A 25,364-nucleotide genomic window follows, 5' to 3' on the forward strand; every position below is an offset into this window, starting at 1 on the left:
TGCATCTTGATGGTTCTCTACTAAGGAATACGGAAGCTGCCATTTTTATTCATTTTGAAAAAGTTGCATTGCTGAGTCTGAACACCTTATATGCGTACCGTATGTACTCGCATACAAGCTGAATTTTTGACCCCCAAAAAGGGGGCCAAACGTTGGGGGGTCGGCTTGTATGCGAGTCATGTTAGTCCGTGGTCCCCCCCCCTCCGCTGGTCCCCCGCTCCCCCCACGGCCGCCGCCGCTGCTATTACCTTCCCGCATCTTCTATTCCCCTCTCCGTGCTTGTAAAGATTCACAGCAGCGCGCCCGGCGCTGCTACTGTGACGAGGCAGGAAAGAGCGCGGCTTCCTGTTACTATGGGAACCGCTCTTTCCTGGCTCGCCGCTCGTCACAGTAGCAGCGCCGGGCGCGCTGCTGTGAATCTTTACAAGCACGGAGAGGGGAATAGAAGATGCGGGCAGGTAATAGCAGTGGGGGTAGGGGGCGACTATACTACCTACACTGGGCACTTTACTAGCTATACTGAGCACTATACTGAGCACTATACTAGCAAAACTGGGGCACTTTACAAGCTATACTGAGCACTATACTAGCTATACTGAGCACTATACTAGCTAAACTGGGGCACTTTACTAGCTATACTGAGCACTATACTAGCTATACTGAGCACTATACTAGCTATACTGAGCACTATACTAGCTAAACTGGGGCACTATACTAGCTAAACTGGGGCACTTTACTAGCTATACTGAGCACTTTACTAGCTATACTGAGCACTATACTAGCTAAACTGGGGCACTTTACTAGCTATACTGAGCACTATACTAGCTATACTGAGCACTATACTAGCTAAACTGGGGCACTTTACTAGCTATACTGAGCACTATACTAGCTATAATGAGCACTATACTAGCTATACTGAGCACTATACAAGCTATACTGAGCACTATACTAGCTATACTGGGCACTATATTAGCTATACTGGGGCACTACCTACCCATACTGGGCACTTTTTCCCTCTTTTTTCAGGTAAAAGTTGGGGGGTCGGCTTATATGTGGGTCGGCTTATATGCGAGTATATACAGTATTTATTCTGGATCAGTGATTCAGTTTTAGAAATAGAGGATCAGAACAACAGCCAGGCAAGCAGTTTTTACAAAAAAAAATAATGATAAATGTGGCATGGCTTTCCTTTACTTCAATTTTGTTGAATTATGAATTAAAGTCAATGCTGCGGGATTTTTATACTGATCCTGGCTGGACTACCAATTGAATCAAGTGATGGGAAGTCTTGTTTTCTGTCCTACATACTACTTGTTTAGATAACTCAAGATCAGCAAAGCATTAGTAGTTGCATATCCACAAACATACAGCCGAAACAGTCTCCATGTGCCCATTCTGGCAAGTGTTGCCTGAGACGAGCCATCTGCTTTCTAGAAAGGAGATTAAGTGCTGGAATGCAGGAGCATTGCTGCACAAATTACAGCATGGATGTAAGTGCCATATAGTAATCTACTTTATTACATGTAATAAAAGCCTTTTGAAAGCTTTAGCAGGCTAATAACAATCATTGTTTTTTTACCTCAATTGGTATTTCAAAATATGTTTATAGTAACTTGGGTTTGTTTGCAACATTCTGCAGGTTATTCTTGCCAATAGGAAGTGATCAATCAGCCATCTTTTTTTTTTTTACACAATGGTATAGTGGGTTTTTTTCAGTTCAGTTTTTTGGTGCTCCACCTGTACTTGATAATGTTTTTGAATACAGAGGCATATTGCTTTTGGCCTTGTTCACACAAATGCTGCCCTGCATTTTACCGCAGTGTCCAACATGGAGAAATTGCTAACGCTCTCTTATGGGCCCTTTTTCACTCATCTGTTACCAAGAATGGGCTGAATTCGATAAGCTGTTCGACAAGCTCATTTGCATAGATAACACTAGTTTGAGGCCTGGAACCCACTAGAAAGCGCAAAACGCTATCGCAAATCGCTAGCGATTTGTAATAGCATCTTGCAAGCGATTTTGGGAGCGATTTTCCTGATCCTATGCAATTCATTAGAATGGAAACGCTCCCAAAATGCTGCATGTCCTGCGATTGCAATTTCCTTAATCGCATTCGCTCTAGTGGAATCTGTCCCATCCATGTACATTGGCAGAGTGTTTAGGGAAATCGCTAGCGATTAAAAGCACTCCCTAAATGCTCAAAAAAACCCTCTAGTGGGTTCCAGGCCTGACACTTGCTTTACAGGAAAGCAGAAAGGTGCTTCAGGCAAATTCTTAGGCCAGGATACTATATTTATCTCATCAAGTCACATGTCAGGTATGCTTTAAAGTGAGTTCTTTTGAGGCCAAAATGTGTTGTTGGGGCAAATTTTGCATTGAAGTCTATGGTGCCTAATTTTGTTACTTTTAATTTGAGTCCATTGCAAAGCCCCCGTACGTGCTATTGTCACCAAATGTACTATGTATGCCAGGGAAAAAGTGGGAAATATAAAAAAAAAAAATTCAAACAGACCTTGTAGTTTTTGAGAACAATGATTTTAAACTTTAGGCAGGAAAACACATTTCTAAACAGGAGCAGTGTTCAATCCAAATGGGGTTTGGCTGATTGCAAAGCACCCACCCAAACATGTTGTCACCAAATTTGCTACATATTTCTGGGATTACTAGTGACCCAACAATGATGCCTGACCTGGCGGGCAACATCAATCTAGCACAGCCTTTCTCAACCTTTTTACCCTGAAGGAACCATGCAAATAACTTTTGGGTCTCAAGGAACCCCTGCAAACAATTTTTTAATCTCGAGGAACCCCTGCATTTATTTTTCCGGAGGCATGGTCTTTAAAAGTAGGTGAGGCTGTAAATTTAATTAACTCCTATTACACTGCCACTCATTCTACTGTGCTCATGATTATTCTGATCCCCAATTTAGTGCTTCTTATTACAGTACCCCCTATTATAATGTGCTTTATTATATTCCCCCATGATGGCAGAAAATGCCAGGGAAGCCCTGCAGAGTCCTCAAGGAACCCTGGTTGAAAAAGCCTGATCTAGCAACTAAAGGATACCCGAGCCAAGCTTGAAATTAAAAACGGATGCTACGTGTGTGTGGGGAGGAGGTCTGCAAATTCTTACCGCAACATGTCAGTCAGCATGGTCGGCGCCCTTTAAGCCTTTCATACTTCTCTGCGCATGCGCAGTATATTGGGTTAGCTGCTTTGTGAGCGCGCTCCCCACATGAGTGCATACACACATAGGAAAGGAGCGGGGAGTGTGGTCACAAGGCTGCTGAACTAACATACTGCGCATGTGCAGAGAACTATGTCCAGGTCAAAGAGCGCCGATCATGCTGACTTACTAGAGAAATCAGGGCATTTTACAGCTAAATGGAGGGGGATGCTGGCACACAGGAGGTACGGTAAGAATCTGCACACCACCCCCACACACACACATAGTGTCCATTTTTAATTTCAAGCTCAGATATCCTTCAAGTTGTGGGGGATATTTTCATTAAAGAGGAACTTCAGTGAAAATAATGTAATAAAAAAGTGCATACTTTTTACAATAATTATGTGTAAATGTGAGTGTTTGCCCATTGTAAAATCTCTCCCTGATTTACATTCTGACATTTATCACATGGTGACATTTTTACTGCTTGCAGGTGATGTCAGTGGAAGGAGATGCTGTAAACAGCTGTTATTTCCCACAATGTAACAAGGCTCCCACAGTGTGCTGTCAGAACCATGGTCCTGTTACACCACAGTCGATAGGCACCCTAGTGAGGGTATCCGTGTGCTAAGCTGATATGGCGCTGTAGTCCAGCAGCTCCCAAAGCATAAATAGTAGAGATCAGCAGCACCACGTAGATGTATTTAAGCTCTTTAATGCATAAAGATAAAGCTCAGGGACAGCGACAGACGCTGTTTCGAAGGCAAGCTTCTTCCTCAAGCTGTATAGGCTCACTCCCCTTCCTCAAGCTGTATAGGCTCAGCGAGCCTATACAGCTTGAGGAAGGAGCTTGCCTCCGAAACAGCGTCTGTCGCTGTCCCTGGCCTTTATCTTTATGCATTAAAGAGATTAAATACATCTACGTGGTGCTGCTGATCTCTACTACTTAGAACCATGGTCCTGACATCACACAGTGGGAGGGGTTTCACCACAACATCAGCCATACAGAGCCCCCTGATGATCCATTTGTGAAAAGGAAAAGATTTCTCATGGGAAAAGTGGTCGTAGGCAGTTAAAATCTGTAAAATCTGACAGAACCGACAGGTTTTGGGCCAGTTCATCTCCTCATCGGGATTCAGGCAGGGGTCATACTTGTGTTTCAGTTTCTACACTTTGCAGAAAACTGAAAGACAAATGTGACCCCTGCCTTACAGAATCTAATGTAATTTATAGAGAAAACTGACAAATTGCGCAAGATGTCAGTTTTTTTTCTGCATGCGAAATCTGCATTTAAGTGTGACCTTGCTTATTGATTAACATGAGTTCTCAGTTGAAGTCAGTTTTCCTGTGCAGAAAACGCGTACGAAAGCCGGTAAGTGTGACCCCTGCAGGGTTTTCTTTGTTTTCAACAGCATTTCCTGAACAGCAGTTGCAAATTCTAACTGACAAAATAGTGTGGTATCTTACTATTTGGGCAGTCAAACTGCTGTACAGGAAATGCTGTTGAAAATCCGTGCCCTGCAGACGTTCCAGGAGGCAGCTCTCAGCACAGCGCGGACACTGTTGTGCAATGACAAGCTGGAGCCGATCTCCCGTCCATTGAATCACCGCTGCTCTGCCTGATTGCAATGATTCAGTGATTCATTGCAAGCAGGCAGAGCAGCGGCAATTCAATGGACGAGGAGAGCTGCTCCAGCTTTCATTGCACAGCAGTGTCCGCGCTGCACTGAGAGCTGCCTCCCTAAATGCCTGCAGGACACAGGGAGAGTGCGGGGACCTTCCTCTACTGTCGGCGCCGGAGGAATAGCGGTTAGGAGCCTGAGCTTTTACGGGAATATGGCAGTTGGGGACAAGGGGAAAAAGGGCTATACCATCTGTTGCAAATAACAGATCACCAGACATGGCTACCCCTATGAAGGGATTTTAGTTACAAAAGTCCGTCAGCGCAAGTGCAGGCACTGACGTATATAGAACACAGTGATATGTGAATGTTTAAACACTAAACACTATACCACAAATTAAAATAAATGACACAGGGGATCATCTGTATGTTTGGTGTAACTTCTGTGGGGGTGTTAAAAATGAAATGTTTCGTGATAGTGGTCCTTTGAAGAGGAACTCCAGTGAACATTTTACTGTTGGCAGGTGATGCAGCTGCTGCATAGTTTTTGGCAGTTGGAAACAGGTGTAAACATTTCCCACAAAAGTTCGAACTTTTCTTGTGGGAGGGGTTACTTGTGGGAGGGGTTTCAACACAATATCAGTCATACAGCGCCCCCTGATGGTCTGCTTGTGAAAAGGAATAGATTTCTCATGTAAAAGGGGGTATCAGCTACTGATTGGGATAAAGTTCAATTTTTGGTCGGAGTTTCTCTTTAAGTTTCATTCAGCCAGCTCAGCTAATGGAATTATGTGTACAGACACAACATGCCTGCAGATGAGCTGCTCACAGGCCAAAGGTTAGTGACCAGGTGCAGAACAAAAGGCTGCCACACTGAATTAACAGCAGTGCTACATGACAGTTATGGCCCATACTCACGGGCTACAATTGTCGCCCGTGAGTATGAGGCGCAACACGGGCACGCACCCCGAACCGTCGCTCGGCGATTGACGCGGTCAATCGCCTAGCGACAGTTGCCGCCACAGTCGCTAGTCCGCGTGTGTATGCGGACTAGCGACAGCAACCCCATAGCCGGCACACTGAGTTTCCGGCGGGGAGGAGGAACGTCGGCGACAGCTTCCGTCGCGCCACAAGTAGGGTTGCCAGGTGTCCGGTTTTACACCGGACAGTCCGGTTTTTGTGCGCTGTGTCCAGTGTAAAAAAACATGCTAAACCGGACAATTAAGTTGTCCGGTTTTAGAGCCCCCCCGCAGCGCAGGAGGAGAACAGCGCAGCAGAGAGAGAGCTGGGAGCAGCGGTGGAGAAGGGGGGCAATCTCACCCCCCTTCCCTCACCTTAGGGTGCTCTCTCTCCCCCGCTGTCTCCTCCAATATGATGTGCAGGGCTGGCGAGTGGCTGCAGGCGGAACTTACCTCTGTGTCGCTCCAGCGCCGGAAGTTCGGGTCCCGCAGCCGCTGAGAATCTCATTCATGAGCCGGACAACACTATCAGTCTGAATAGTGTTGTCCGGCTCATGAATGATTCGGATCTTTGATCCGGATCTTTTTTGAGTCGAAACTCAGCGACTGCGGGACCCGAACTTCCGGCGCCTGCGACACAGAGGTAAGTTCCGCCCGCAGCCACCCGCCAGCCTGCACATCAATATTGGAGGAGACAGCGGGGGAGAGAGACAGCACCCTAAGGTGAGGTAAGAAGGGGGGGAGATTGCCCCCCTTCCCCCCGCCCCTGGCTACCTATTCTGGGCACATATAGCCCCTGGCTACCTATTCCGGGCACATATACCCCCTGGCTACCTATTCTGGGCACATATAGCCCCTGGCTACCTATTCTGGGCACATATAGCCCCTGGCTACCTATTCCGGGCACATATAGCCCCTGGCTACCTATTCCGGGCACATATACCCCCTGGCTACCTATTCCGGGCACATATACCCCCTGGCTACCTATTCCGGGCACATATACCCCCTGGCTACCTATTCCGGGCACATATAGCCCCTGGCTACCTATTCCGGGCACATATAGCCCCTGGCTACCTATTCTGGGCACATATAGCCCCTGGCTACCTATTCTGGGCACATATAGCCCCTGGCTACCTATTCTGGGCACATATAGCCCCTGGCTACCTATTCTGGGCACATATACCCCCTGGCTACCTATTCTGGGCACATATACCCCCTGGCTACATATACTGGGACATATATACCCCTGCCTACGTATACTGGGACATTTACACCCCTGGCTACATATACTGGGACATATATACCCCCTGGCTACATATACTGGGCACATATATCCCTGGCTACATATACTGGGAACACTGGCTGTTTGTCATTATGTGCATTTAGTGGTGAAAAGCTGTCTCTTTTGTGCATTTACTGGTGAAAAGCTGTCTCTTATTATGTGCATTTACTGGTGAAAAGCTGTGTCTTATTATGTGCATTTACTGGTGAAAAGCTGTCTCTTGTGCATTTACTGGGGAAAAGCTGTCTCTTATTATGTGCATTTACTGGCGAAAAGGTGTCTCTTATAATGTGCATTTACTGGTGAAAAGCTGTCTCTTATGTGCAGTTACTGGTGAAAAACTGTCTCTTATGTGCACTGGACCAGTACTACTGGTGAGGACAGTTAGTGACATGGCTATGTACTCTGTAATGTGCTGCAGAAGATGTCAGTGCGATATAAATACTATAAAAAATTTTTTTTAAAAAGCCCATTGCTTAGCCCCACCCTACATAAAAGTGCGCTTCTGACTCCGCCCCTAACTCCACCCCCTGTCTGGTTTTCTCCATCAGCCGACCTGGCAACCCTAGCCACAAGTCCCTCTTCCGCAGTGTATATGCGGAGGGACGTGGCGACGAGCTGTCGCCGAACTGTCGTGCACACGCTCCCGTGAGCTAGCGACATGCAGTTTTGGTTGCCCGTGAGAATGGGCCATAACCCTTGAATAAAAAAAAAGTATATCACATGCTGTAGCTGAATATAGCACAGTTCCGATGAATTTGATGAAAGTTTCAACAAAGTTTAGCTTTACCATAATGAGCCGCACGCATCGACTACAGATTACAGAATGTGCGGGAAACTGACGCGCGAGTTTCCCTCTCAGGAAAGCGAGAGATGAGTGGGAGGGGAGGTATGTGCTCTCTGTCTCTGCTCTCTGCCGGGGGCGCGCCTGAAGTGTCTCCCTGCACCAGGTGGTGGCGCGAGACTGAGTGCTCACTGCTCAGCCTTTGTTTCCCTGCGCGCTCGCCTCGAGAGTTGGGGAGCGCGCGTGCTCGGGCGGGTTCGGGAGCGCGCGGCTCAGAAGGGAAAGTTCGGGAGCGCGCGGCTCAGAAGGGAGGGGAGGGTTCGCTGTCTTCTGGCAGATGTGTTGTTTGGCTCCGCCTCTCCTCCCTCCGTCTCTACCTAGGTAGTTTTTCTAATAATTTGCTGTGTTATATCCACCAGTGAAGCCTTCTGCTGCAAGGATGTTTGGGCATCTCGTGCATTAGGTCCAATGGACTTCACCTCGCCCCAGTTAGTTTTTTTTTTACTTTAGTATATTTAATAATTTGCATTGCTTGTTTTTTTCAAGATATGGATGCCAGAAGAAATGGAAATACATAGGAGAGGATGGAAAAGAAAAGGCTGTGCCTGACACAGAACTGTGAGTGTGTTTCAGATTTTCAGTTTGTATTTGTATATCAGAAAGGGTCATGCAGTCAGTGCTGGTACATTATATTTTGTTTTTCATGTACAGTAGTCAGCTCACTAGATACATGGGCTGATCAGAGCTTGTTCTCACTAGCAGTACAGTGGTGGTGTGGTGAAATTTTTTGCAACTTTATCAGATTTTGCAACCGGTTGCATTTATTTATAGGTATAGCTGTCAGAAAGTGCAACCTAACCATTGACTTTAACCTATCTGTATCAGAAAATGCAACCCAACCAAACCCTATTCTCACACAGAACCCTCCCCTCTTGCTCAACTAATAACCCCCCCTGGAGGGAACAATCCCCCCTCAGTGCACTATTATACTGCAGTACACAGCATTAATCACCTTACAGATCTACATTGCAATAGTAGTTTATATCCCCACTCCACTGTCCATAGTGGCACATAAATAAGTATAGTTATATACATTATTTATTATTATGCACACTTGTATAGTACCAGTGCTTTGATAAATGCCACCCCCACCCCTTCCCAGTGTGCAGTGCAAAGTACCACATTGTGTGTCCAATTTGGAAAAGCATTGTTTTTTTGCTCCCTATCTAAAATTTGATCCGAGTACTGGCAAATTTTCGTTGATTGTGCTTTAGGATTCTCGTTGAAGAGAGTGAGAATTTCACTACGAATGCCAAAGTGCTGCATGCAGCGTATTTGCTAGTTACACAAAGTTCAAGCGCTGCAGTGAGACTGGTCTTGTAGGGATACACTTATAACAGCGCTTTTCTAATCACCAGTGCCTGAGTGTTAACCAGCTCTTAATATTTTGTACTGCTCAATGTGGTATGAAAATGTACACACCCAGGGCTCGATTCACAAAGCGGTGATAACCCAGTTAAAGACTTTAGGCGTGATAACCATTTTTATCATGCCTAAACTCAGTTTAGGCATGATAAGTTTAGGCATGATAAGTTTAGGAGTGATAAGTTTAGGCATGATAAATTTAGGCATGATAAGTTTAGATAAGTTTAGATCGCGCGCAAAGTCCCGCACGCAAAGCAGCGCCATTAAACTCTATGCAAAGTGCACCAGACTTTGCTAGCGCAAAACTTTTGATCAGCTGTGCACTGCGGTGCTAACCCAGTTGGTGCTTAAACTTATCACGCCTAAAAACTTATCACACCTAAACTTATCACACCTAAACTTATCATGCCTAAACAGAGTTTAGGCGTGATAAAGGGCTTTTCACTAGTGTGCTAACTGTTAGCACCGCTTTGTGAATCAGGCCCCCAGTCTCCTTTCTTGATTTGACTATATTGATCTTTTTCTGTAGCTCTGAGCTCTGTACTGCCCCAAGCAGTTCAAAGCTATGAATCACATAGTGCTGCCCACAGCCTTACTGCGTGTTTCCAAGTTAGATCAATCATAGCAGCAAATGGCATTTCTGATCTAAATGCGAATGGTATTTTGATTGCAATATCTATCAGAAATGACATAATCCAATAGATTCTTATTACATTTGATGTTTATATTAAATCTAATGTCTAATCTATTGAACTCTTAAGTGTAGAGCTACTTTAAAGCCTGAGCAGTAGTGAGAGGAAAGGATGGTCTGGCTTCACCATGCAAAATGTACTGTGTGTCACTAGTACTGATCAAATGGGACATTCTTCCCGGGGGAGGGGACGACATAAAAAAACAGCATAGCTTTTCATGTCTTCCATGCTTTGCTAAAAAAAAGTTTTGTTTTTTTTCTCTAGTATGGCCATTTTTTGCCTTTGTTGGAATTTTAATGGATTGTAGACAGAAGTAAAGGCAAACCGTTTCCCACTCCAAAAATAAAATAAGTGTGGCAGGAGTAGGCTTAAAGGGAACCTGAAGCGAGTAAATTTATTTAAAATAAACACATGATGTAGCTGCAAATGAATATTACCGGTACATACTAACCTCACCGTCAGTTCCTCTCAGACGCTCACCATTTTCTTTTTACAGCGATCCCTTCCAGTTCTGACAAGATTTTGTCAGAACTGAAATATACCAGTTGCTGTCAGTTATATATCAGCAGCTATCAGATATAACTGAATGTGCAAGGTAATGTCCATGCTTCCCTATGGCTCAAGTGGGCGATGTTACAGTTTAACAGTGTGCTGACCAGGAAGCTGTTATGGGGTAATGGCCAGTTTCAAAATGTGTATGTCAGCAGCTGACAAAGTTCTACAATGCATTGTAAATATTGAAATGGTTTCCATATATAGGAAGAGATAAGACACTCCTGCTAAGGGAATGTAAACAAAGTCTGTGAAAGTACAAGAATAAAGGGCATTCCAGCTACCTGCCCTACATTCTGCTAACATGTAACTTCAGTCACAGAAGTGTGGTCCACTTGGACGAACACTAGGAATCCAGCGCAGGAGGTTTGGGCGCAGCCGGCGTCGCCATAGACCGTAATGGGTATTATGGCTTTAGCGGTGCACACTGAGTAACTTTGGCGCCGTCAGATGACGGAGCTGAAGTTACTTTTAAAACACTGTAATTCGGCTGCCAGCAATCGCTGGAAGCTGAATTACGTATTTCCCTACCATCCACGTTGACCTGGAGTGGAAATAGTAATTAACACCGCCGGGAGTTGTGCAGGAGCAGGGTTAGCCATATACCGGCTATATCCTGGGCCCAAGTCTCCCGGCGGCTTTTTCAAAGGTACGCCCCCTGGAGTCTGGAGCAAATGTGTTTCTACACAGGATGGGACTTTGTGTTGCGTTGGATCAGTTGCAGACTAACAAGTGTGAATGGATCCTACAAATAACATAATATCCGTAGCTTGTCAGTTTTATGATTTGGCAAAGCAGAGAAAAGAATGTCTGTTTTGCGTTGTAGTGTGAACTGGCCTTAAAGGGGTTCTCTTGCACTCAATGTGTACCTCAGCGCAAACAGAAAGTGTACCGCAGCTGGATACATGCACTCATCAAGGGTGTATATAAACAGTACCTCAGTGCAGGTGGCAGCGCTCACATCAGGTGTCTGCAGCTTTAAGTTTGAAGAGCAGTAGTGTAAGTTGGAGTGATACAGTACCTTCACCTTCTTGCACTGAGGTACACATTGTTTTTCAGTACTGCCACTTACCTGGGGCACTTACCTGGGGCTTCTATTGGCCCTCTGCAGCTGGAACGTCCAGTGCTGTCCTCCTACGATCACCCGTTTCCCGCCGCCGGCACCGGTGATTATTCGTCTAAGTAGACGAATAGAAGTGCAGCTGCGCGGCCAAGGCCGGGCGCGTGCTCGCTCCCGCGCACCTCAGCGGTAGCTTACTGCGAAGGCACAGTATAGGAAAACTTCGTACTGCGCAGTAAGCTCCCGCATTGGCGCAGCCGCACTTCTATTCGTCTTGTTAGACGAATAATTACACTGGTGCTGGCGGCGGGGAACGGGTGATTAGAGGAGGACGGCGCGGGACATTCCAGCTGCAGGGAGCCAATAGAAGCCCCAGGTAAGTGGCAGGTTTTTTTTTTTTTTTTTAAGGGCTAGAGAACCCCTTTAATGTTAATGTGCAAAGCCCAAATTCAGTAGCTTTTTATTATTTGAATTTATATTATTTCAACCCTATGATTGCTGTGTACCAACCACTACACGGCCTCTTGCACACTACATGCGATTCCGATTTTTTTATACAATCCGATTTTTGATAGCAATTAAATTAGCAGCATACAGTACTTTTTTTAATCAAAATAAAAAATCGGATTGTATAACAAAATCGGAGTTGTGTGTAGTGTGCAAGAGGCCTACAACTGGTCTGTACCCGAGGTCTGATTATAGCTGCTGCATGTGTGGACTTTGAATGGAGTAGGTGAGGTGAATTACCTTCAAGCTTTATTTTAGATCTTATCAGAGTGGTTTGACAGAATTGCATTGCTAATAATGCAGGGTATACACGGATGCAATTATGCGCCGGATCGAGCTGCTGGCTCGGTCCCTGCTCGTCCCCCCGTGCGCCCTCATCGATTCCCGCTCGTCCCCGCGGACGCTTCTTATCTTCCGCTCGTTTTTGTCCCATTGTCCGCCCGCGGGGATCGAGCGCAGTATCGATCTGGCGGGGTATCAGACACGTCGGAAATTATCAATCGAGCCATCAGCGGCTCGATTGATAAGAAGCAATCCATCCGTGTATGCCCAGCATAAGAGGGAATTCACTTCACTTGAGCCACCTAAGAACAGCCACATAGCTACACTGACAGTACTGAAGGCGTAGGACTACAGTGAGGACACTCCCTAGCAGAGCTTCAGTCTCCTCTTCACAGTGTCAGACTGGGAGCGGGAAAAGCTGAGGAAATCCACTTGCTGGCCAAGCAGCAGTAATCAGGTCTTGCTGCTCACAGTGAAGACTTGCTGCAGGTTTTTATTGGGAGTGATAACACAGGGTTTCTGCTGCTTGCCCAGAAGGTGGATTTCCTCAGTTTTTCCACCTCCCAGTCGGACACTGCCTCTTCAGAACACTGTGCACAGGTCATGTGACTACAATAAATGGATCCTGTGCTTCTCTTTTTGAAAGGAAAGTGTTAGTTTTATTTATTTTTAAAGTAACATTGAACTTGCATCTTACTGAGCTATCAAATTGTGTATTTAGATCTGGGTACTTATCCCTTAGCCGGGCGCATCCGGCAGGTGGCGCTGTTGATGTCAATTCCAATCATAATTACTTCACGTAAACCTGTGAATGTAAACGCCGGATGCGCCCGGCTTAACAGATCAAGCCGCCGGCTTGCTTCGTGAGTGTCTCGCTCTCCTCCCCCTCTTGCCCTCTCTCGTATGAGCCTTGGGGAGGGGACATGCGTGTCCCCCCAGAGTCGTTCGTCGCGGCATTGCGACGAACGACTCTGGGGGGACACGCATGTCCTCTCCCCAGTGTTCTATAGGAGAGAGGGCAAGAGGGGGAGAAGAGCGAGACACGAAGCAAGCCGGCGGCTTGATCTGTTAAGCCGGGCGCATCCGGCGTTTACATTCACAGGTTTACGTGAAGTAATTATGATTGGAATTAACATCAACAGCGCCACCTGCCGGATGCGCCCGGCTAACGGATAAGTACCTAGATCTGTACATGAATTTAGGCTTTAGAATGTTATTATCCATAAAGTGGAGAAAGTACTCCCAGGCCAGAGAGTGCCCTGATGTGCACTGCCAGAAGTTACAGCTAGAGGCCACATAATGCCTTATAAGGAGTATACAGTAACTGAGTGTGGGATTTATGTGCTCCTTATTGCTGACTGTAAGGCAGAAATAGCCACAGAGGGGAAGTGTCAGGACGGTAGACAATAATTCATAGAGAATGTGAAACAGTTTTTAGACATGCGATGTAGCTCTCACAGTGATTGCTCAATATTTAATGTTTAGTTTATGTTGTTCCTCTTAACAGCCGCAGAATGATGAGCACACAGAGGAATTTCAGGGGGAAGGATGAAGGTCATTTTGTGTACTTTTATCAAACACAAACATGAGTCTGTTGGGAACAGCACATTGCAGCAGAGGGTGATGGCTGCTGGGGTGGCGGCTGACTGAAGACATGAGGAGCCATAGAAAGAAAACATGTGAATAGCATAAGAGGACACAGCAGAAGATGATAGCAGAGATGGAGAGGCAGGACAAGCGAGCACGGAGGAGCTTATAGTGGGGGGAGGGAGGGGACTGGAAACATAGATACATATGTAAAACGGCACACATAGGGAAGTAGTAGTCTGTGCTGTGAAAGTGCAGTGTGTTGGGGTGGGTAGTTAAGAGGTAGGTGAGGTGGGGGGAGGGGGGGTTAAAGGATAATGTGTATTTATTTCCTTTTAATTATTACCAGTTGTCTGGCATGCTGTTGATCTCTTTGGCTGCAGTAGAGTCTGAATCACACACCTGAAACAAGCATGCAGCTAATCCAGCCAGACTTCAGTCAGAAATGCCTGATCTGCTTTTTCATAGTCTATGGCTATAAGAACCCTTTTCCACTTGCAATCGCTAGCGCAATTTGCAAATTTTTTTCAGCAATTGCGATTTTGCTATGTAATGCACTGCATAGCAAAATTGCTCCGATCACGCTTTAGTAAAAATTGAATCGCGGGAGTGGAAATTACCTACCGCGATTCCTATGTTATTAAGCAAACCCTAGCGATTTAAAAATCGCTAGCAATTTGCGACAGCATCGCAATCGCCGCAAGTGGAAAAGGGCGCTAAGTGTTAAAGGCAGAGGATCAGCAGGATAGCCTGACATTTGGTACTGTTTAAAAGGAAATAATTATGTCAGCCTCCATATACCTCTCACTTTAGATTCTCTGTAAGTGGTCATAAGCTGCCAAATCTGGTTATCCCCGAGTAGAGTTATGGTTCAGCTCTTGTTAATATAACAAGGGAGCCAAGAAACAGTTTGCTATTCCAGTTAGAGCACTGTCTCCAAGGACAACGTACAGTATAGACATAACTTCAAATAGAAACTGTGGAGTTACACATCCTCATAAAATCTTTATGTTTTATTTTTCCAAATTAATGAAAAAATCTAAACCTCATGCATAAAGTAGAAAGGTACAACCTTACAATGATGGAGAGAGGGTCAGTGCAGACAGGCCATAGCTGTTTTGTGTTAACCTGTATGCTTTGGCAGCTTTCCCCTACTCTGCCTGATGTTAAAAAACAAAAATGTTCTCTTGCTTGTCTAACAGGGACATCTGCTACCTATACTGGGGGGAGGAAGGGTACCTAATACTGGGAGGCCCTCTGGCTTCCTATACTCAAGAGCTAACTCTGGTTCCCGAATACATAACCATACTCAGGGATATCTCTAGCTACCAATACTGATGCAAAATCTCTGGATACCTATATTGGGGGCACCTCTAGCTACCTAATACTTGGAGGCACCTCTGGCTACCTAATACGGGGACTGTACAACTGTCTAATACTTGGCGGCATCTCTAACTACCTAAAATTTCAGCAGAGCAGCATGGAGCAGGAGAGGTAAGGGGGGAGATTGGGGGTCACCGTACTCATACTAGAGTCTCAGCAGAGGCAGCTTTGGCCGAGAACCATCTACTGTTTGTACAAGGCTTAACTGTGCAAGAATTATGCAAACTGATATTAAAAAAATTCAGGTACTTTTCCTGCCTGTACATAAAAATGAATTTAATCATGCTTTTATATTTGCCTGGAACAAAGCTGTAACATTCCTGTTTGCTTCTTCAGCAGAAGAGAAGAGCAGCGAAGGAGATGAGGAGGAGGAAAGTGAAGGGTATGAAGCTGACTAAGATGATTATTGTGTAGCTGAGGATGAGGTCAGCAACATCTGCTGTACATTGTAGGTGCTCATTGGATTTATTCTACAATAGCTAGATTTCAGTCTGTTATGAAAAGCCTGAAGTATGACATTTGGTAGAGTACTGGCTGTGCCTGCCATCTATTGAAAAACCTGGTGTTGGTAGCCTGTAGCTGTTTAGGAAATTCAGGTCCCAGCATGCACGACATGCATTTGTTACATTTGTAGTTGGGTATAGTTGCCTGCAGCTCTAGGCTTCTGCAATCAAGTCCTGCCAAGAACAACATCTGCATGTAATTTGCATGTTCTCCCTGTGCTTGTGTGACAGATTAACTGGAATCTGACCTAATTAATGCTATTATATGTCTGTGAAGTAGAAACATAATGCTGGGCATACATGGCTCGATTTTGCCACTCGATTCCGCGCCCGATCGTTTCCCGTGCTCGATTCTCCTCTTATCTTATGCTGGTTTTTCTTATCTTTTCCCATTGTCCTCCATGCAAAAATGAGCGTGTAAATGATCGGGCGGGACCTGTCGGAAATTATCTATCGAGCCATCTAAAGGGCTCAGAATCGAGCCGTGTATTCCCAGCATTAAGGTAGCCATACACTGGTCGATTTGCCATCAGATTCGACCAACAGATAGATCCGTATCTGATCAGAGAGGGATCGTATGGGTGCCTTTACTGCAAACAGATTGTGAATTGATTTCAGCCTGAAACCGATTCACCATCTGCTGAGCTGCCGCTGTCGCCTTCCCCTCCCCCCCGCATACATTACCTGAAACCTGGTCCCGGGCATATTCTCCGCATCACGGCATCCGTGTATAACTTTCTGTCACTCCAGTGACAGGGGAAGTTCAAATAGAGCGCCCTGTATTTGTACTTCCGCTGTCACTGCAGTGACACAGGAAGTTATACACGGATGCCGTGATGCGGAGAAGATGCCAGCCGGGAGCCGAGAGGTGATGTGGAGAAGATGCCTGGAGCCAGCTTCAGGTAATGTATACCTGCGGTGATCGTACGCCGCTAGCGATGCGCTCCCTACCCGCGGGGAATCGACGGTAATTTCCCGCACGGAGCGATCGATGGGGCCGATCTATTTCGGGACAAAATCGATCGAAGTTTAGCGTGAACGATTTGACAGCAGATTCGATCCCAGTGATCGAATCTGCTGTCGATCGGCGGGTAATCGGCCTAGTGTATGGGCAGCTTTAGACTGGGCGTGCTTTTGAAATGACAGATGTAATTAGTTGTATTTATTCTGTAAAGCACTGTATACAATGTTGTTACCAAATTAATACTGAAAATCCTAAATAAAATTATTTCTTGAATTTGGTCTCTGTCTTCATTACTGCCAAAGTTTTAAAAGCAGCTCCACCTAAAACCTATGTCAGTTTTGCTTGCAGTAGTAGCAGGGTGCATGTCTGCATGGCTTGGAGGCAGAGGGAGACCCTTACACTTATATAAATTTGGAACAACGAGAGCCCTGTTTGTAAACCCCAATTCCAGGAACGGGTCTAAATATACCATCCAAGAGTTTTGATAACAGTGTGCCCAAGCTGCAGGGCTGGGGAATCGAAGAGTCAGAGCAATTTTGGATACCTGGAGTCAGAGGTAATATGAGGAGTCGGAGGATTTTTGCTCCAATTCGAGAGCCCTGGTAGGAATCAGGGCCCGTTTTCACTTGGGCAATTAGTGGGTGATTCCCGCTATTCGCCGAAGCGCTAGCGCTTTTTGAATATTAATCTATGGCAGTGATCTCACTGCCGCGATTGCCGCCGATCGCGGGTGTTTCGCATTTATCGGTAATTACAAAACGTGTTCCCTGCAACATTTTTCCACGATTCAGGAGCAATCACGATACAGTGCTTACAAAAGCGCTGATTGCGATCACTCGAAATCACAGGAGTATACAGTGATTTCACAACACTAATCGCGGAAAAATCACTCGCGCAAAACAGTAGAGCTAATCGCTACCGTTTTGCGCTTTTAAGTGTGAATGGGCCCTTACGCTAAGGAGATCAGAGTCAGAGCAATTTTGGGTACCTGGAGTCAGAGTCGGTGGTTTCCTAAACTGAGGAGTCGGATGAGTTTTGTACCGACTCCACAGCCCTGCCGAGCTGTATCATTTTGTGTTAAATGAGGCTTGTGCAGCTAAAAAATCAGTGCCCACTGGGAGCAGCACATGCGCTTCCTAGAGTGCAACTTTGTGCATTGTTATTGCTGCAATTTTGGCAAGTTTTGCAGACATTTGCATGCTCTGTACATGGGGCTATACAGTGCTTGCGATTTGCATTCTGCATTTTGAATAATGTATCACCTAATTTCCCTAATCCCAATCGCTTCTGTGGGTTTGCAGCCATTGACTTTCATTAGCCTAGCGCTTTTGGAATCACCCACAATACCAAAGCCTGGCTAAAAGTACTCAAATGGCGATAGCCCTTAAGGGCCTTTTTCCACTAGCCTGCGATTTGCGATTTGCTTCTGATCGCAAATCGCAAGGTACATTAAACTAATGGAAACTGCAGCAGCAATTTCCATTAGTGCGATCCGATTGCGATGCGATTTTGGTCAAAGCGCAATCGGTGTCCTGCCGCGTTTTGTATGCGATTGAGCTATACTATAATGAGTATAGTAGCTCAATCGCAATCGCATAGTGGAAATTAAAACGCGATTGCGATCGCGATCGGAATCGCGATCGCAATCGCAACCGCATTTCATAGTGGAAAAGAGCCCTAAAGGAATACTATCGATACCCAAGTGTTCTAAAATGACAATGTGCAAATAATGTCTAAGTAGCTGTGTAAACATTTTCCTACTTTTTATGTTAAATATCAGAGGCAAAAGCTGTAATTTATTGAGGGTAGGATTTAGCTATATTGGGACAAATCAATTGCAGAAGGGGTGTCTGCTTCAATGCACAGCCAGAGTTGCATATCAGACTACAGAAAGCAAATATCAAACTCTGAAAGCAAAAACAGTATGAAAAAGCTGTGACAATTAGTTACATTTCCTATGCTCTCTTCAGACACGTCAGTCAGAAACACAGGACACAGGAGCTGCAGCTGTTGGGAGCTCTCTTCTCTGTCACACACAGAGCTACACATAGAGTTAACTGATCAAGTTTGAGGGGAATTTCCCCTCTCCTCATGGCTCAGTCAGCTGTCAGTTTTTGCATCAGTAAAGTTTGAATGTATTTTGATAACAGTAAACAAAGAAGTTGCTACTAAAATGTATACACCAGTACTTGGCTTCACTTCCCAAACAATTCCTGTGTCAATTGAAAAAAATATGTGAATCGATAGTATTCCTTTAAATGACCTAAAGTAGTGCAGGAGGCTACGATGGCAGGGCTGGAATTTCTGCTTGCCTAGGGATTATCATGCTGCTTAGACTCACAGGGAATGGAGCATAAACTGAACTTGCTGAGTATATCAGAGCTTGCAGCTGTGGAAGACTGCAGAAAACAGCTGGTATAGGGTGTCCCGGCCAGTTATATTAAAAATGGTTTATTTGACACCAACTAATCAAGGAGCTTCTACTGGGTTCTACTGAGTACCTACACAGAACAAAGGAAGCGTTTGTGCCTAACTTTGTAATTAAAGAGAATCTGTATTGTTAAAATCGCACAAAAGTAAACATACCAGTGCGTTAGGGGACATCTCCTATTACCCTCTGACACAATTTCGCCGCTCCTCGCCGCATTAAAAGTGGTTAAAAACAGTTTTAAAAAGTTTGTTTATAAACAAACAAAATGGCCACCAAAACAGGAAGTAGGTTGATGTACAGTATGTCCACACATAGAAAATACATTCATACACAAGCAGGCTGTATACAGCCTTCCTTTTGAATCTCAAGAGATCATTTGTGTGTTTCTTTCCCCCTGTTCTCATGCACTGAAGTTTCAGGCTGCTTGTTTCTTCCTGCAAACAGCTTTGCCCTTGTCTGTAATTCTTCAGTATGTGAAAGCCCAGCCAGCTCAGAGAACGATTTATCCAGCTTGTAAGAGAGAAGAGAGAAGCTGCTCTAATCCTAAATAACACACAGGCAGTGTGCATAGAGGGGCCTGGAAGGGGGAGTTCATAGCAGAACCACAACACTGAAGAACTTGGCAGCCTTCCAGACACAGGCCGACAAGTCTGACAGGGGAAAGATACATTGATTTATTACAGAGACAGTGATAGTACAAAGTGCTGCAGTAAGCCAGAACACATTAGAATAGCTTTTTGAACTTGTAGGATGATAAAAAACAGGATGCAATTTTTGTTACGGAGTCTCTTTAAAGAGTGTTCTCCCACCCCTGGTTATACAGCATTATCTAGACATACTGTTAGTTTGATGCTTCCCCTGCCTACATTTCCTTTAGGAATCCTCCACTCCCCCTTTCCTCCGCCACCCGCACATTCCCATGAGCATGCTGTGTGCACGCCTGGGATGATATCATTACATGTGGCACGCACTGAGTCAAGATGGAGAAAGTCACCGTATCACTTTGGCCCATAAATGTCTGCTGCATTGCCACTGCAGGATGGGAAAGTCAACTTTATTAGGTAAGTATTCTTTTTTTTTTTCAGACTTACATTTGTTTTACCTCCAAACACCCTGTTTACTTACCAACAAATCCCAGTATAGCTAGAAAATTCTTCATATTTTTCTTATGGAGAGCAACACAGGGTCTATTAAGAGCAAATCAGCTTATAGCAGAGGTCAGCTGGATCTCTCTAATGCTGGGAATACACGTTTCGTTTTTGCCTTCGTTTTAGCCTTCGATTCGTTCAGTAAACGAATCGAGTGTTGAAAACGTATGTGAAAATAGTCATAATCTCATTATAGTTTCGATTAATAGACCCCAAAAACGAACGACTAGTGATCGAACATGTTTGATATTATCTCTCTTTATCCATCTAATCGAGCCATTGGTAGGCTTGATGGCTGTTCAGATCGATTATATGTTCGTTTATGTTAGTCCGTCCCTGTAAAAAGGGATTTTCGTTTCTTTGCAGCCTTCGATCATTGGAAAAACATAACCATCAGAATCGAAAAAAAAAAACGAAACCGTGGGTGGTGATATTAACCGTACGTTCGATTATTTAGGGAACGAAAAGGACAAAAGGCACAATCGAAACGAAGGCTAAAACGAAACGTGTATTCCCAGCATAACAGTCTCTCAAAGGCCCACAGACTTCTCAGAACCTCAATGAGTGGAGCCACCCTCAGATTAAATACTGCTTGTTATCACAAGGCTTAGTGGCTGGATGTTTCCACCCAACAACCCTATTCAAAGGCCTATTTATGGGATCTGAAAATGTGAGAAACCCTCCTCTGCACTATTAGAGACCCGCTCAGCATTTCCATACAAGTTGTCTATGGGATCTACCATGTTCTTTTATAGAGCTACAATGGTGAAACATTCCTTTATCTGCCAATAAAGCATCAATATCCTCAAGATTACAGAAATCTGGAAATAACATTTTAGCTAGGTGGTATAACATCCCAGACAGGGTATGCACAATCTTACCTAGAGTAAATCCTGTTTGCAATAGATGTCAGCAGCATAGGGGTACTATGCTACACAAATTCTGGAAATATCCAAGAATACCCCCAAATCACACAAAATGAACTGAAGTAAGGATATCCAATGATTACAAATTGTATCTCCGCCATGATAAGCATGTATAGCAAATATGAAAAAAAAAATCCCTGAATAGACATCTGATGAAGACCCCCAGGATATTAATACCCAGGCACTGTAAGGGAATTCTAATAATAACAGAATGGTTTTCAGAGATTACCCATGTAAAAGAAATGGAAGAACACACTTTAAACAAACATAAAGAGTGATTCTGTAATTTGATTTCACTGTCTAGTATTTGTACAAACCAATGTATAGAAGGCCCTAACTTTTAGTAGACACAACACCAGATCATAATGAGGAAGTGCACTCTTGTAAGCAGACACAGCAAAATTAAAATCTGTTTCCCTTTCTCTCTGCTACCTATGGTTTCTGTACCTTCTGTTCTCAATGGAGGGTACCAATCCTTCTCTGACAATGAGGTCTCATTTAACAATGTAGTAAAGAAGGTATCAAACAGGACGACTATCCTGTGTTAACTATATTCTTAGACAGATAGGTAAACTTACATAACCCCCGTGCTGAAATGAGAACGGGGAGCGAGCTTGATAAAATTAGTCTTCTATATGTAAAGGATGTGTTGGGTGATGGAAGTCGGTGCTGCTCTGTGTGGTCCACTTGCAGTGGCAGAGAAATCTATAAAGGACATGGGGTAGGGGAAAAAACACAAAAAGAGCGCACTCAGAAAACTGATGATAAAAGGGAGACCAGCCGGTCGTAGACAGATCTCACCTGATGTGGTGGCTGATATGCCCTTATGGGTATTATGATTATCAGCTTGCAGGCTTTTGTCCCTCTCAGACCAGGGACCAGGTCAGAAGCAGGCTCTTTGTCCAAAGGGATCATGTGGCTTGAAGCAGGATATCAGGAGCAGCTGTCTGGTTTGTAGCCGTTGGTGTCCCAGCACTGGCTATAACACCAGAGCTGCAGGTACCTGTGGGCTGTATGAGACTCAATCCCTTAGCAGGGAGAGTCTCCTTCCTGAAAAGTTAGCAATCTACACACTGCTCTGTTCAGATACACCACAGCAGTGGCTGGGTGGTGAGCAGTAGCACTGAAGTGGCTGAAAGAAAGCACGGGAGACCCCTGCTGGAAGTAACTGATTCTTTAATTAATGTAACAAATACAACTAGTTTCAGGAGGCCATTCCTCCTTTCTTCAGGCAAACCTTTGCCTGGTGTATCTGCACAGAGCAGTGTGTAGATTGCTAACTTTTCAGGAAGGAGACTCTCCCTGCTAAGGGATTGAGTCTCATACAGCCCACAGGTACCTGCAGCTCTGGTGTTATAGCCAGTGCTGGGACACCAACGGCTACAAACCAGACAGCTGCTCCTGATATCCTGCTTCGAGCCACAGGATCCCTTTGGACAAAGAGCCTGCTTCTGACCTGGTCCCTGGTCTGAGAGGGACAAAAGCCTGCAAGCTGATAGTACCCATTAGGGCATATCAGCCACCACATCAGGTGAGATCTGTCTACCACCGGCTGGTCTCCCTTTTATCATCAGTTTTCTGAGTGCGGTTTTTTTGTGTTTTTTCCCCTACCCCATGTCCTTTATAGAACTATATTCTTAGGAACATACATTGCTAACTTATATTTAATACCAAACATTATTTAACATAGAATCCAAATACAGGTAGTCTCCGACTTACGAAGGACCCGCCGATACGAACGGCATGGATTCAGTGTTTTCATGGTAACAAGACCCCCTTCCCTCACCCCCCCCCCCCCCCCCCCCCCCCCCCCCCCAAAGAAACATTTCAAATTGGACTTGCAGTTTTTGAGAAAATTGATTTTAAAAAAATTCAAAGAAAAAATTGCTTTTAAACTTGTATAAGCAGGTACAGAGGGCAGTGGTGACACAGGGGGGGGGGGGGGGGGGGGGGGCACAGGGGGCACAGAGGAGGTACAGGGGACAGAGATGGCACAGTGTTTTGACTTAAGAACAGATTCAGATTAAGAACGAACCTACAGTCCCTATCTCGTTCATTAACCAGGGACTACCTGTACAAGATGTAATGCTGAAGATAGTAAGTGTTGATGACAAACATGAAGGCCTTGCCTAGTCCTGTTCTTCCTCTACTTACTAATAATCCAGTTATTATGAGTTGATAAGCATATTATCACTAGCTTTCTTTCATGTTGCAATGGTCTCTTTGTCACATTTTTTCTCTCTGTTACAATCTTTTCAACTCAAAATAACAAACCTTTAGCACATAGTGCTGTAGGGAGGAGGATATGAACTGGTCAGTACTAGGCCAGTGGTTTTAAAGGTGAAGATGTGCTATTTAGACATATAGAGTAGCTATTTAGACATTTCGATTCCTCATTCTCAGAGACTTTTGAAGGTGGGATTCACATTGGCCCCTGGTAACTCAACACTTCTAGTAATCATTTATGAAAGCCCTTTATTTGTGATTTCCATCTACATTTTTTGTCTACCTACACAGTTTGTCCTTCACTCCTACAATAGCCTGTCATTAAGCTGAGGACACAGTATACATATTCATAGAACAGACTCGTTTCTTGCTAAACAGGTTAGTGATGTTTCTTCAGTTAATAATGGCTGCGGCAAACTTTCAACCACAAATGTCCCAACATTTATCGCTGTTCAGTTGACAGTTCTTGTCTTTTGTCATTTGCATAAAGCTGCCAACACGTTGGCAGAACCTGCCTGACATGTACACATCTATGTTTCAATATTATCTACAGTTTCTTCAAAGTCATCAAGTCTGATATGCCAAATCATTTTCAAAATGTTTCACCTGGTGTGCTTTCTGATCTTCTGACCTGACATGTGCATTCAGTGATCCCTAATAGCTAGAGGTATTATAAAAAGCCAACATATTATGCTGACTAACCTATAGTCATATAATGAAAGTCACCTGATATGTGTGGTCTTGCCTGCAATATAGTCAAACAACACAGATCCTGAGATAAACAACACTAAACAGAAATGTTCCCTGACGGGAATAAAGCTTAGCATTTAATAAATCGTTAAAATCCTAGAATACTGTCATTATGATAGCTACATAGAATAGTTGAATCAGTAGGTTAGGTATATGGAGTGGATGCCTCCTCCTACTTCAACTATATAGTACTAATTACAAATTCTTTGTAATTTGTAATTAGTACTATATAGTTGAAGTAGGCGGAGGCATCCACTCCATATACCTAACCTACTGATTCAACTATTCTATGTAGCTATCATAATGACAGTATTCTAGGATTTTAACGATTTATTAAATTTTAAGTTTTATTCCCCTGTCAGGGAACATTTCTGTTTAGTGCTGCAATATAGTCAACAATCTAATTTCTATGGCTGCAGTGAGTCTGGTTCACAAGATCAGTTGAGTGTGAATTGAGGCAGATACTTAGTGTATCGGTAAAGTGCAATTCCTGATATTTGTGATGGAACGTTCAGTAGGCTTCTCTGCACTTCTACCCATTGCTCAGCTATCCCTTAGGCCCGTTGTACATATAGCATGTCATGTTGTGGTACTCTCCCCTGTCTCAGCTCATTACAGTGGCCATTGATCTCAATGAGACAGGCCATAGTACCCGCAGTGCGACGCAACGGAAGTAGCCTGGGTGACGCGGAAGTTGCAGTGCGTTGCTAAGTGGTAAAGCGCAGCGCACAACGCCTTGTGAGTTAATGACAAAGGATGATCTGTAATGATTGTAGCGGTGTGGCACGCAGGCGCAGATCGGGGGAATTGGAATGACTTACTGTATTTCCTGTTAGGCAGTAAGTACATCCCTGAGTGGCGGCAGAGCCATGCAGATTTCCCTGTCGGCGCAGTCTGCCATGGAACAATCTGTATGCATTGGTGCGATTGCACCACACTATGGGCTTGATTAACTAAACCATGAAAACTCTTATCACGTCCGTTTTCGTGAATTTTCACGCGCAATCACGAGTTTTCGTGTGCAATCGCACATTTTTCACGCAAACAATCATGATTGTGTGCAAAAACTCGCGATTGCACAAGAAAAAATGGCCGTGATATGAGTTATCAAGGTTT

At 44.6% G+C, this 25,364-nt stretch overlaps 2 long non-coding RNA genes across 4 annotated transcripts in view; both read left to right on the forward strand.

The window, feature by feature from the left end:
- Positions 1-368: 368 nt before the first annotated feature.
- LOC137522662 (uncharacterized) lies at positions 369-17,040 on the forward strand. 3 transcript variants are annotated; one of them, XR_011022388.1, is made up of 4 exons: positions 369-458; positions 1,320-1,490; positions 8,359-8,430; positions 15,637-17,040. It is a non-coding gene; the product is annotated as an uncharacterized lncRNA (long non-coding RNA). The 3 variants fall into 3 exon arrangements; XR_011022386.1 differs by lacking the exon at positions 1,320-1,490; XR_011022387.1 differs by lacking the exons at positions 369-458; positions 1,320-1,490 and adding an exon at positions 8,106-8,193.
- Positions 17,041-22,508: 5,468 nt separating this feature from the next.
- LOC137521350 (uncharacterized) overlaps positions 22,509-25,364 on the forward strand; it is a 92,085-nt gene continuing 89,229 nt past the window's right edge. Inside the window, exon 1 of the long non-coding RNA XR_011022105.1 lies at positions 22,509-22,803. This is a non-coding gene — a long non-coding RNA (uncharacterized lncRNA). The remainder of the gene's footprint in view (positions 22,804-25,364) is intronic.

The sequence above is a fragment of the Hyperolius riggenbachi genome, chromosome 6, assembly GCF_040937935.1.
Source record: "Hyperolius riggenbachi isolate aHypRig1 chromosome 6, aHypRig1.pri, whole genome shotgun sequence".
NCBI classification, from domain to species: Eukaryota; Metazoa; Chordata; class Amphibia; order Anura; family Hyperoliidae; genus Hyperolius; species Hyperolius riggenbachi.